General features: G+C 39.7%; 1 pseudogene; it reads right to left on the minus strand.

Annotated features, from left to right (window-relative positions):
- Positions 1–9,362: 9,362 nt before the first annotated feature.
- LOC144371935 (ubiquitin-conjugating enzyme E2 N pseudogene) lies at positions 9,363–12,117 on the minus strand (annotated as a pseudogene).
- Between the last annotated feature and the right edge of the window lie 1,973 nt (positions 12,118–14,090).

Consider the following 14,090-nt stretch of genomic DNA (forward strand, 5'->3'; position numbering starts at 1 on the left):
GTTATGTATGAGTATATTAACTAATTGCATTGGTAGGATCATCAGATGGGTGTCTACAGTAAAAAAAAGGGGGAGGGAATTTCTTCAGTTATTACATTGTTAGCTTTGGAAGGTGTTGATTATATGTCAGGTAAGTTTGAGAAGTTTGTTTTGAGAATTTTGGACTAATACAGAAATTAAGGTAATTGGCTTTAAAGGGCTTAAGATTACCCAAGAGAATTTTTGCCATCCATCCAGAACCCCGTCTTACTACCCTCATGGTGTTCTAGTTCCCCAAAGTCAGGTGGTCTGAAGGTTCATTGATATAGAGCAAGTTCCTAGAGAACTTCATTTCACACCTGCAAATTTCCTGTGCTTCTCTTTTTATCTTTCTTAGGTATAGACAGCATATCAGATTTCTCAGGCACATTTTCTTTGGATACCTTGCAGAGTCCTATGTCCCCAGCCACTATCCTTTCCTGGGTTGCCACCATGTGCCCACAGCTGTCCTGTGCCCTGCATGGTATAAGGAAATTTAGGCCCTGGGTCAGCTCCTCTTACACAACAGCCTAAGTTGTGAGGTACAGCCTCTTGGGGGCTCACCTGAGGTCTTGGGGCTAAGGAATCTCCTGGAACAAGCCTCATCTAGACAGCTAACTTCATGGGACCTTGTTTTCCCCAAGCCCTGTCCTCACTCCTTGGAGACAGGTGTTCAGTCAGCCTGTGGATGCTGGTGCTAAGGGGCCAGGTCACCATTGATTCCTGACCCTTGCATTCTCTCACAGTGTGAAAGAGCAAAAGCTCACAGAGGATAAGATCTACACACCCCAGTGCAGTGCTGTGCAAACCTGAAAAGCCTCATAAGCTGGTGTCATGGTTCAGGTCTCCTGGGAGAGTGATCAAGGAGTGTTTCAGTGGGTATGACAAGGTGTGAGGATGTCCCAGCTGGCAGGGGGAACTTCCCTGCCTCTTGAGCCGGATATGTTTGCTCCCTCAGCACCAGCCATCTGTGGTTATCACTGTGAAATGATCGGCTCACTTATCTGAGGCCCAAGTTTATTTATTCAGAACCAAATATGATGAAATATTAGGAAAGAGGGAAGAAACAAGTGGATTTAAGAAGCCTAATTACATTTCTTTTTTTTTAAGAAAGAGAGAGAGAGAGAGAGAGAATTTTTTAATATTTATTTTTTAGTGTTCGGCGGACACAACATCTTTGTATGTGTATGCTGAGGATCGAACCCGGGCCGAATGCATGCCAGGAGAGCGCGCTACCGCTTGAGCCACATCCCCAGCCCACAAATTACATTTCGATTTGGTAAACATCCTAGTTTATGGCAAAGTGCAGAGCTGAACTTCTTGCTTCTCCAGAGGCTGAGGCAGGAGGATTTTAAGTTTGAGGACAGCTTTAACAACTTAGCCAGACCCTTTGCAACTTGGTGAGACTTCAAATACTGGGGATGTGGTTCAGTGGTCAACTGCCTCTGGGCTCAATCCAAGGTATCAAAAACAAAAAAAAATGTCCCTTATCCTTGGGCCACCCCTTTGGGAGCTGGACTGTTAGCTTATGAAATTTGGGAGTTACATGAATACTCTGTGTACTCTCACCGTGATCACAACAAGATTTTGACTGATCTGAAATATGGTGTCCTATTTCCATTATTAGAAATAGTTTTTTTTTTTTAAAGTTCACCAAGAAGCACAGCACAACTGTCCCTGGATTTCACAGATTTATTAAAATGCTCAGGGGGTTTTCAAAGAGTGTAGATCATGGGAAAGTTCAGTCTCCTTAATCTCCTTGGTAAGAAATTATATTGTCTTTGTATTAATTTCATTGTATTTTATGCCTCTCATTTTGTAACTTTCCTATTATAATAATTTTTTGTCATTCATATGATGTAGTTTAGTAGAGTTATATTGTGTGTGTGTGTGTGTGTGTGTGTGTGTGATTGAGAGTGTGTGTGTTTGTGCCCTGCTTCAGATTGAACCCAGGGCCTCATGCATGCTTGGCAAATGCTCTACTGTTGAGCTATTTCCCAGCCCAAGAACGTGGACAATTATTGATTTATTTACTTATGTATTAAGTGGTGGGATTTAAGCCAGGGACTTGCTCCTGCTTGTTGTCATTCAAAAAATACTTTCAAGTTGCTGAAAGCATTTTTTGATGGTGGGTGTGTGTTTCCCTAGGGATTAAACCCAGAGGCACTTGACCACTGAGCACATCTCCAGCATTTCTTATTTTTATTTTTTAATTTATTTTAAATTTTGTTATAGTTTGAGATGGACAGAATACTTTAATTGTGTTGATTTTTTTGTGGCTCTAAGTTTCAAACCAAGTGCCTCAAACATGCTAGAAATGTGCTCTGTCACTGAGTGACAGCCTCTTTTCCTGATTGTAATTTTTGATGAAGACCAAGTCTGACTGTGTTCCTGATGGTTTTGCTCCATTGCTGAGGCTGGCTTTAGTCTTGTCATCTTCCTTCCCTGACTTTTCTAGTTGCAAAATTTAAAGTGGACTCCACCAAACCAGGAGTTATAATGACTTTTAAAGATAACTCACCCATTTCTCTCAAAATGGAAACAGTATTGAAAATCAGTTTCCTTGCTTTTCTTTAGAGTTTTGAAATTTGCATATAACTCTTTCTCTTTACTCTTGCATTATTATGGAAAAGGTATTCAGTATGTAATATTGTTTCTTCTATATATATTTGTGAATCTTCCATGGTGTGGTAGTTGATTCATTTTTTATTGAATTTATTTTTCCGAGCAATTGTAGTCTTATATAGTACATTTTTTTAGGGTTCTCCTTTGGAATAGAATCAACAGGAAGAATGAATACAAAAAGGGGATTTGTTAGATTGTCCTAGGTGACTAGAAGCTGGGGAGTCCTCTGTGGCAGTCTGCTGGCTGGGGAGCTGGAGAAGTAGTAGCTGTGCCGCCCAAGATGCTGAAGCCTCTGAACAAGAAGGATCAATGGTGCTACCCTAGTCTGAGATCTAATGCTTCTGGAAACTCCCTGGAGAATCACTGGCAGAATCAGCTTTGGAAGAGTAAAGAAGGAATTGTTGATATCCCCAGGCAATCACAGCAGCAGTGGAAAACTCTGTATAGAATCCAGCTTGCATCTGCAGCTGCTACCATGTTCTTGCAACTTTTATTCCATGCAAGCCACCATCCTATTTAGATGACATTACCCACACTTAGGGAGGTTTTCTAGTTTGCTAACCCACATGCCAATCACTCCTAGACACAGCCTCATGGACACACCCAGAAGCCTATTAATCATTAGTGTCTCTTAATTCCATCAAAGTGAACATTCGAGTGAACCATCACCCATAGTATCATACACCTCTTCTCTTTAGCTTATACTCTCCAGTGTTTTCAACATCTTGTACTTGGTATGCAATTCTTTTTATTTATTTTTAGATTCAGTTAAGTAATGTTTGTGGAGGTATTTTGCATTTATGGTCATGAGAGTAATTCATAGCTTCCTCATTTTATCAAGTTAATTTTGATAATAATGTAACATATGCCTCCAAAGGAATTAGAAGGTGTTTTCTCTGCTTCTGCATTTTCAAAACAAATGTAGAAAATTGGTGGCAGTTCTGGAGTGTCTGGTGGCAGTCTGTAGGATGCCTAAAAGTCCTACATTTCACTTTTTTGATGGTAATTAGTTATTGAGTCAGTTTCTTCAGTAGGCACAGGCTCATGTGTTTTGTGTATTTGTCCTTCTGTGTACGTTGTAGGAGATGGTCTCTCTAAATTATTGGGCCACTTTCTCTAAGTTATCTGATTTGTGTCAAATGCATGTTCATGATATTATTGAAGAGCCCATGGATGGTAATGGTGGCTATTTTAACTCTAATGGGTAGTTTCTGTGTCTTTGGGTTTCTTATTTGTTTAATGTTATTGTATTTCTCATACCTTTCTTCTATTTATTTACTTTGATGTGCTGGATTAAATTCAACTAGTGTCTCACTGGTGCTATATGTGGCGCTGAGAATGAAATCCAGTACGTCACACATGCAAGGAGAGTGAGATACAGCTTAGCCCCAGCACCAGCCCCTGCTGATTTCTTGATTGTGGTTTCACCAACACCCCTTCTTACCCGCCTGTGCTTAATGAATACTTACCTTGCTCTTTTTCCTCTCCTTTCCTTAAGTACAAGAGTCAATGATTGCTTTCATCTCTTCTTTTCTGGAATGTGCTTTGGATGCTGTAGAGACCCCCAGTGCACCATCTGTGCTGTTTTTTCATGTTGGACTTTTATATTTCATTTTTCTCAACATGGTCACATTTGCCCTTAAGTCACCTCTTCCTCCTGGGTCTGTTTAGAACTCTGTGTTGCATCTCCCATTGCTTAAAGGTTTTCCAGCTGCTTCTGATCTGATTTCTGCTTTAACTCCCCTGTTCTTTGAGCCTACTTGGGATTTCACTGGCATTGCACACTTGTTGAGGTGAGGCTCATGGCTCAGGATGTGGCCTGTTCTGGGTGGTGGTACTGTGATCCTGAGAAGGCTGTGTGTTTCACGTTGACTAATGGCCAGGGAAGCCCTCCTGTCTGTTGCTCTGCTATGTGATCACAGACCCAGCAGTGTTGTGGTGAGGTCTCCCAGTGTAGCAGTTTATTCTTCCTTGTCCTGGGTACTTTTGTATGTCTCTGCCTGATGTATTTTGACTTTTTCTCAGGTGCATGCTACTAACAATTCAAGACAGTTACTTGAAAATTCAGCCTAGGGCCCCCACATCCTTTTAATCCTAGCAGTTCAGGACTCATAGGCAGGAGGGTCACAACTTCAAAGGAAGGTTCATCAAGTTAGGCACTGAACGACTTAGAGAAATTCTCTCAAAAATAGAAATAATTAAAAATAAAATAGGGCAGTGAATGTGGCTTATTTGTTATGCACCCTTTGGTTCAATCCTTGGTACAAAATATAAACAAATGAATAAATAAATAGAAAAATAATTTATCCCAGGAATTCTGGAGTCTTATCTTACTCAGGCATGGTCAATCTCACATCTGTTATTTTCCATTCATGAGTTATGTTTTGTTGTTCCTCAGTATTCTTTGTATATTTTTTTAAGTGAATGAAATATGTTTCTTGGGGCTGGGGTTGTGGCTCAGTGGTAGAGTGCTTGCCTAGCCCACATGAGGCACTGGGTTTGATTCTCAACACACATACAACCGAAAAAGGTTCCATCAACAACTAAAAAATTAAAAAAAGAAAATGTGTTTCTTCCTTTTCTCCTATTCTGTGGTTTCTGTTTGTTGAAGGCTTCATGCCTTTGCCTAGAGACTAGGTGTCTGAGCTCTGTTTAGCAAATAATTTTGTATTCAGCTCCTTTGAAAATTTTCCCTGAATGCTAGATCATCCAACAAAGTAAAAACTGTAGCCATTTCAGAGCTGATAGGCGGTGGATTTGCAGACTGACACCCAGCAGCTGTGCTCTCTGACATTTCACCATGAGGGCTGTCCACAGCTGCAGGTACCTATAATGCAGTAGCAGATGCAGCCAACAAAGTAGCAGAGAAAGAACAATCCCTCTTCAGGTTGAGCATAGTAAAAGTCCCAAATGTGTATGAGTCTTTAGGCCATTGGCAAGCTTGTTCCCATATAAGAAATAAAAAAATTCACTCTCCAATATGTTGCCCCAATTTTTTTTCCTGAATGTCCTCAAAAGCTCTGATGTTCTCTGGGCTCACACTTTGGGAATTATTTTTCTGGGCTGTAGTGCCACTAATAAACTGTTGATGCCAGATCTCAATGTCCCTTGGCCTCATTTTTTCGTATACCAGAAACTAGAGAATAACAGTAGAAACAGCAAAACCTCACTTGTCTGGTTTTTGTGAGTAGTTGTGCCAGGGCCTGTGCTTTAACACACACTGGTGCTGTTTAAAACTCTGCTATGTCTTTGCACTGCAGATCCCCACCTGGAGAGCAACCAGTGCTGAGCATGTGGGTCATGGTCCTCTTTTTAATGTTTCCTCCTAGTCTGTGTGAACTTCCTTCTTTCATCAGTATATCTCGGATTTTTTATTTGGGGGGCATACTGTGGAGTAAATCCTCGGGTGCTTAACCACTGAACCAAATCTGCAGCACCTTCCCCCTTAACTTTTATTTTTGTTTACGTTCATTCAGGATTTTGCCAACCTGCTTAGGGTCTAACTAAGTTTCTAAGGCTGGCATTGAACTTGAGAACGTCCTGCCTCAGCTTCCTAGACCTGGGTGTTTTTAAAACCTGATTTTTAAAAGAAACTCTTTGAAGCTTTCTTGGTCAAATTTTAGGTGATGATTGAGTGGGTAGACAATAGTTTGCTTTCCCGGTAGATGCAGGCTGTTTGTTTACTTAAATCCGTTTAAGGAATTTCTGCCTATTTTTTATAGTGATTACTTCTGATGTAGAAGAGTGAGAGTTGGTTTTAGGCGTTAATATATTTCCATGGTTGAGCTGGGGTTGTGGCTCAGTGGTAGAACACTCACCTAGTACATGTGAGGCCATGCATCAATCCTCAGTACCACATTGAAAAATAAATAAATGAATAAATAAAGGCATTGAGTTCAATTACAATTAAAAAATGAAACATTTAAAAAAATATATATTTCCATGGTGATTTGAGTATGAATTGCCCAAAACGGAAGAAGATGTGCTGTGTGTAGTCTGGAGTCATAGAGGGTCAGGCTGAAGGGATCATGAAGGTCAAACCATGGTTGCTGCGCTGCACTCTTCCATATGACTGCTTCACGGAGCTGTTGGGAACCTTTCAGGGCTTTGGGGCATGATGACATTGCTGTTCTGATGGTTTGGCTTGGTTTCCACTTCTGTTCTATTTCATGGCTGTACTGACATGATTCCAGGCTCCCTGTTGTGTCATTTTGCTCTGAGTGTTGAATTGTTTTTCTTTCTTCTAATCATTAGGGAATTGTATAACATGTTCTTCTACCAATCTAAATTTCCACAGGTGCAATGGTGCATGATTGTATTCCTAGAAGCCTTGGAGGATGAGGCAGAAGAATTATAAATTTAAATGCTACCCTCAGCCTCTCACAAGGCCCTGAGGGAGTTTTTGAGTACTGTGTCAAAATGGCATATGTGCTGGGGATGTGGCTCAGTCATTAAGTACCCTATAAATAAATAAAATAACATTTCTTGTAAGCTCATTAAATATGTTTTAGTGTTTTACATTTGAATGTATAGTAAATGGATTTTTGTCTACAGAATTGAGGATATAGTGCCTTTGGCCGCCCAGATTCCAGTTTGCATGGACCATCATTGTGATCTGTGTCCAAGACACCTGCTCTCACTCATCTTTCCATGTTGTGAAGGCCAGCCCCCTGAAGCCTTCCTCATGGTCTCTTGCTCACCTCTGCTGATACTGTGCTGCTTAGGATATCACATGTTTTAAGTCCTTGAGAATGGTTGTATGTCAGTGGCAGGGGCACCTTCTGGTAGGTGATATTTTTGGCTGTTCCATCATGGAGCAGACATCATAGTATTGTTATAATTATACATGGAGTGGCCTGTTTCACACCCAAACTGTGTTAGATAGGTGAGGATTCTGGGTTGCAACCCTGTTGCTTTACAACCCTGGAAATGCTTCTGTCTTAGGTTTGTTTGGACCACCATCATTACAGGCAGGAGGAAATTCTTTCACAACAGACACCAGTGCACATGTGGCCCACTCTTGACCAAAGTGTCCTTGAGTGGAACATGGCTTTGTGGAACATGACCTTATGGTAGTGAAGTGACTGCTTTTCAGTAGGTTATTGACAATCCTTGCACATTCACGGTTGCTGTGAGATTTAGAAATTCGTGTCTGCTGTTCATTAAGAAAAATGTTTTGAGACTTATAAAACTTTGCAATGTTGTTGTTTGGACAAGGTGAAATCTTTGGGTCATTGAGTTATATGTAAGACATGTTCCATCTTTCAACTTCCTCATTCTGCTTTGACTGTAATCTTGAGAAATCATTACATTTTTGTGTTTATTAATCATTGTGCATGTTTTCTTTTTTTTCTGAATGTTGAAAACGTAATTTTAATAGATAATTCTTCATCTTACATAGGAGCACAATAAAATACACCACATTCTGAAGAAACTCCAGAAATTATGAGAATAAGTGAGGAAAATTCAGATGGGGCTACAATATCCATTACCTTAAACTGCAAGAGACAAAAGATTCCAAAGTGAAGGTTAACATTTACATATTTATGACTGGCTACATTTATGACTTGAAAATAAGAATCAGGCATTGGATGTGGAGAGAGGTGGAAAAGAACAGTTTTGTGAGGGAAGAAACTGTCAGTGAAGGAAAATTTACTAATAACAAATTAAAGAATAAAAGGAGCTCCAAAGCAAATACTAGGGAGGGGAAAGCACATTAACTAAGATTTGATGCTCTCAAAGGAAGAAACCTTTCTGATGACACTTATGCAAGCTGGTTGCTTGCGATACGCTCTTAGTTCTATAAGGAAGACTCTAATGCCTCAGCAAACCCCGAATGAATACCAGATTGGTGTTTCCTAATAACACACACCAGTGGCCACATAGGAAGTTTAAAGACAGGAACCAAGAGAAAGGTCATACTCCACATCTGAGGTAAAAATGTGGCACAACATGTGAAAGTCCTACATGTCAGTCACTAATGCTTTCTTTGCTGTGACAATCCCTGTACAGTAATTTGTCAAACATTGTGGCAATACCAATGATAGCCTAACTAAATCAGACAACAAACATTTATTTTTAATTTCTATGCGGTTAAAAAAAAAGACACTGATGCTTTATGAATGCTCAGGGACAATTTATAAATAATCCATTCAGTAATTCTTTTTTTTTAAACTTTTTTTTAAAGAGGGAGAGAGAGAGAGAATTTTGATATTTATTTTTTAGTTATCGGCGGACACAACACCTTAGTTTTGTATGTGGTGCTGGGGATCGAACCTGGGCCGCACGCATGCCAGGCAAGTGCGCTACCGCTTGAGCCACATCCCCAGCCGCATTCAGTAATTCTTAATATAAGTTTGAATCAGTGGAAAGAAACTGGCAAAATCTCTTGCCATTCAATTTGTCAGATGGTGAAGACCAAAACAGAATGTTTCATCAGAGTTTTTTAATTTTTAAATATGATTGTCACATTGGGGAAATTAAATAAACACAGTAAAATAAACTGTACAAAGGCAAAGTCCAATAACAAAAAATAGTTTACTAAAACATAAGATTTGGTTGGGGATGTGGCTCAAACGGTAGCACGCTGACCTGGCATGCGTGCGTCCCGGGTTCAATCCCCAGCACCACATACAAAACAAAGATGTTGTGTCCGCCAATAACTAAAAAATAAATATTTTTTAAAAAAACATAAGATTTACAGAATTCCATACAAGCCATACAAAATGGTCACAAGTTTTTTTTTTTTTTTCTTTTTTTGAAGGGGGGAAATCTACACCTGACAGCAAAGTCACAATGTTATTAGTGAAGGCTGTGATGTTTGTTTAATGTTCCCATTTTGATTCAAACAATCAAGCTTGTCCATCTACAGAGTCTAAATAAAGTTAGACTTAGCTAGAGAGCATATTCTGGTTAGCTGCTTTTAACCAATGCAATTAGCTCACCATAAAGGGGAGTGAAAGGAGTCCATAAAATTAAAATAAAACTACCTTTCCCCTCAAAAAATAAAATAAAAAATAAACACACCCATACCCCTGGCAGCTAACCCTGTCAACTACCTTCATTCATAGTGCTTTATACTTAAACCATGATGGGGGAAATGAATAAAAGCAGAGAGCCACTGCTTTTAAACGTTTTGCAACAATCCAGATGATATTTCTAGCCTCGGCTCATGCTTTACAACAGTAAATCAGGACAAGACATAGATTTGCTAATGTGCATTTAATCACCAAAGGACTGAAGATGTCTGGGCTTTTATTCTGTAATGTTTCTATTAAGACTGTGTCCATTAAATGCAAACAAAAAAGGAAGAAATCTTGGCAGAACAGGAGAAGTGATGCACACTTGATGATCGGATCGATTTGAATATTATTCATGGCATATAGCCTAGTCCATGCTCTAGCTGTTTCTATGGCTTGGGCTTCGTTGGTCTTCCACTGCTCCACTACATCATTTGCCAATGGATCATCTGGATTAGGAGCACTTAACAAAGCCTGGATCAATAGCAGAACTGTGCGGATCTGCAGTGCTGGGGACCACTTATCTTTCAATATATCTAAACATATTATTCCCAACTTGTCTACATTAGGATGATAAATTTTGGTCATGAAACGTACTTTAGGTGCTGCCATTGGGTATTCTTCTGGAAGGAATAGTTCAAGTTTAAAAGTCTCTCGCTCAAAGGGGGAATCCTGGGGGCCAGCAATGACCACATGAAAATAACAGGCGTTGCTCTCATCTGGTTCTGCTTTAATGTCAGGAACTGGTTCTGCCAGGAAACTCTGGGTTTCCTCGATGATCCTGCGGGGCAGCCCGGCCATCTTGTCAGATCCCGAGTTCGGCCTCTGGTTTCGTCTCCAGCTTTGCTCGCCTCACATGTTTTCTATTTTATTAATTTTGTTAAGGAGAAATGCACTTGCAAATATCTAGTTGTTCTCTTCATGTAATCCCACAAGATAACACAATCCCCAATTGACAAACTGTGGCAACCCGAGTGTCAATTTGTATATATGCTATCTCTAGGGGAATCTTCTTTGTGATCCATGCTCAGAAGTCATGTTCTAGGCATTTCCTTAAAGAAGGAACAATAGACTTTCAGAAAGAATCAAGAGATCAGTGAATACAGTGTTGTCTATATTAAGAGTGCAGGCACAGTGACCCACTGTGGTTGGCAGAATCTCTCTCAATTGCTGAGTTCTGTGATTGCAACAATTTCATACTCAGTCAGCTTTCTTTCCTAAGGGTAAGTACTATTGGGGATGCATCATAAATAACATAATAACATAAATAACATTTATTTATTTTTTCTTAGTTCTCGGCAGATGCCGAAGTCGGCCTTGACACAATTCAGGAGCCACTTGTCAAAAGAAACTAACTTTATTTTTAGAACTACAAACGCCAAACAAAACAGCTCCTCAGGGAAAAACCCTCAGAGCCCAACTGCCACCACCGGTTTCCACAAGCCTCTCACCCCCACACCAGCCTCTCAACCTCCCACAATCCTCCTGCTCTTGAGGCCGATTGGCTGGGTTGCGTGGGCAGAGCCAAAGAAGTCACCCAATGAGCAGTTCCGTGGATGTTGCTGGGGCCGCTGTGAGCCAATCATCAGCTGGCAGTCTGAAGGGCAGGGAAACAGCCCTATGAACATCACCGCAGAGGAGCCAATCAGCTAAATGTTGCTGGGGCCACTGTGAGCCAATCATCAGCCGGCAGCTGGAAGTTTGCTGGCAGCAGGATCATCAGCCGGCAGCTGGAAGTTTGCTGGGGCCCCTTTGGCTGTGGCTCTCAACATCTCCCCCTCTCTGTTTAAACAACAAGCATGTGGCTTAGGGACCGTGCCTGCCTTAGGTTGTCCAATACTACATATGGTCCTTACCCGTCTTCGGATGAGCTGACCTCAGGGCGTCAGCCTCCTGTCTTAGGTTGGTACCATTGTAATTGGATCTTACCCGTTATTGACTACCGGTCCAGTATACAGCCACACCTGTGGAGAGGTCTTTGTACCAGTGGGGGGGTGAGGTTCTTTGCCTCACCTCTGTTGGCCCCCAAATTTTAGCTGAATGATCATGACAAGCAGAAAGGAGGAAGATACACCAAGCCAATTGACGGCTCTTGTCGTCAAGAATACGAGCAAAAATACCCCAACACTACCAAAAGTTGATGCACTAACAGATATTTCACAATCCATACAAGTGAGTTCACAATGCATACAAGGGACACATAGTCTAGGCAAATTCTGCAAGCAGTTCAGTGATGGCTATTGCAGAAGCTGTAGATTAGTTTTATCTTTGTCTTCACCGGCACTGTGATGAAGATAGGAATTCTGGCAATAATGGCTAAAGAAAAAATTGTGTAACATTCCAGAAGGCACTAAAAGAAAACAATTTTCTTAACAATTTACATTGTCTTCACTGGCACTGTGATGAAGATAGGAATTCTGGCAATAATGGCTAAAGAAAAAATTGTGTAACATTCCAGAAGGCAATAAAAGAAAACAATTTTCTTAACAATTTACATTATCTTGAAGAGAATTATTAAATATAATGTAAAGGAAAGGTGAAAGTAAACAAACAGATCTGTTAACCTCCTTTTTTGTTACATATTAAAACAATTCTTAACAGTTTTAAATTTACCCAATTTAAATTAAACCATTTAAATCACGTGAAATAAAAAAAAAATATTTGGGGGCTGGGGATGTGGCTCGAGCGATAGTGCACTTGCCTGGCATGCGTGCCGCCCAGGTTCGATCCTCAGCACCACGTACAAACAAAGATGTTGTGTCCGCCAAAAACTAACTAAATAAATAAATATTAAAAAAAATATTTGGATTCATTTTTTCATGAGCGATCATCATATATGATATATAGACATACGTACATTCAAACATATAACACAAAACACAAGTGTGCACACATAATACATACAACACATAACATAATAATAAAGGCCTTATAACTTTTTACAGGTAAAATCTCTATTGCAATGTTTAAAAACTCTATATAGTCAAAAAAAAAATAGAACTGATCAGCAAAACATTAACCTAGGTCAGTATGAGCTCAAAAAAAAAAAAAATAGAACTTCATGATATGGGAAAGGGCAATAATAAAATAGATATTGAAAAAAGCATCCTGGTTCTGTCCCAGATGTAAGGATAGCCAAATTGGAGTTTTGGATATCAGCTGTTATGGATTTGAGCTAAATCATCTTCTTTTTGGTCTGTAGAAATCGCTTTAGTTAATCTCTCTGGAATCCAAATCGGCTTCTGTTCTCCCTGTGGAAACACACAAACAGACCCCCGACTCCAGACAATCACTGGGTCAGAACCTTGGTTAATCTCTCTGGAATCCAAATCGGCTGTTGTTCTTCCTGTGGAAACACACAAACAGACCCGCGCCTCCAGACAATTACTGGCTCAGGACCTTTCCATTGTCCTGTTAGAATATCTTTCCAAAGTACCTTGGGCTTATGTACATTTTTTGGACACATATGCCTTTCTGCAGCACTAAGTCCTGATGAATCCAAATTTAAAAAGTTTAGAGTAAAAAGGGTTATTTTAAGTTTATCTTTGGGAAATATATACCCCTTCCCAATCCCGTCTTTTTGCTTTAATAAGTACATTTTAATAGTTTGATGAGCTCTTTCAACTATGCCTTGTCCCTGTGGATTGTATGGGATTCCTGTTATATGAGTAATGCCAAATGATGAGCAAAATTGTTTAAAAGAAGTAGACGTATAACCAGGGGCATTATCTGTTTTTAACTGTTTTGGAATGCCCACAGTGGCAAAATTTTGTAAGCAATGAGCTATAACATCTTTAGTTTTTTCTCCGGCATGAAGGGAGCCCATCAAAAATCCAGAAGAAGTATCAACTGTAACATGCAAATATTTTAATTTTCCAAATTCTGGCAAGTGTGTGACGTCCATCTGCCAAATATGGTTAGGTATCAATCCTCTAGGATTGACTCCAAGATTAACTTGTGGTAAAAAGGTCACACAATTTTGACATTGTTTTATTATTTGTCTAGCTTGTTCCTTAGTTATTTTAAAACACTTTTGTAAAGTATTAGCATTGACATGGAATCTTTTATGAAAATTTATAGCTTCTTCTAGTGTACAGAAAATATGTATGTCATGTGTAGTTTTATCTGCTAAATCATTGCCCAAACTAAGGGCTCCAGGCAATCCTGTATGTGCCCTGATATGTCCTATAAAGAATGGATCTTTTCTGTCCCAGATTAAACTTTGTATAGTGGAAAACAAAGAGAAAACAGTAGAAGAAGGGGAAATCCTACCAGCATCTTCAAGGGATATTATAGCATTAACTATATACTGACTATCAGAAAATAAATTAAATACCGAATCTTTAAACATCACAAAAGTTTGTAATACGGCATTAAGCTCTACCTTTTGAGCTGATTGTTTGGGTACTAAAAATGTAAAAGTTTGAT

The sequence above is a fragment of the Ictidomys tridecemlineatus genome, chromosome Y (genome assembly GCF_052094955.1).
Source record: "Ictidomys tridecemlineatus isolate mIctTri1 chromosome Y, mIctTri1.hap1, whole genome shotgun sequence".
NCBI lineage: Eukaryota > Metazoa > Chordata > Mammalia > Rodentia > Sciuridae > Ictidomys > Ictidomys tridecemlineatus.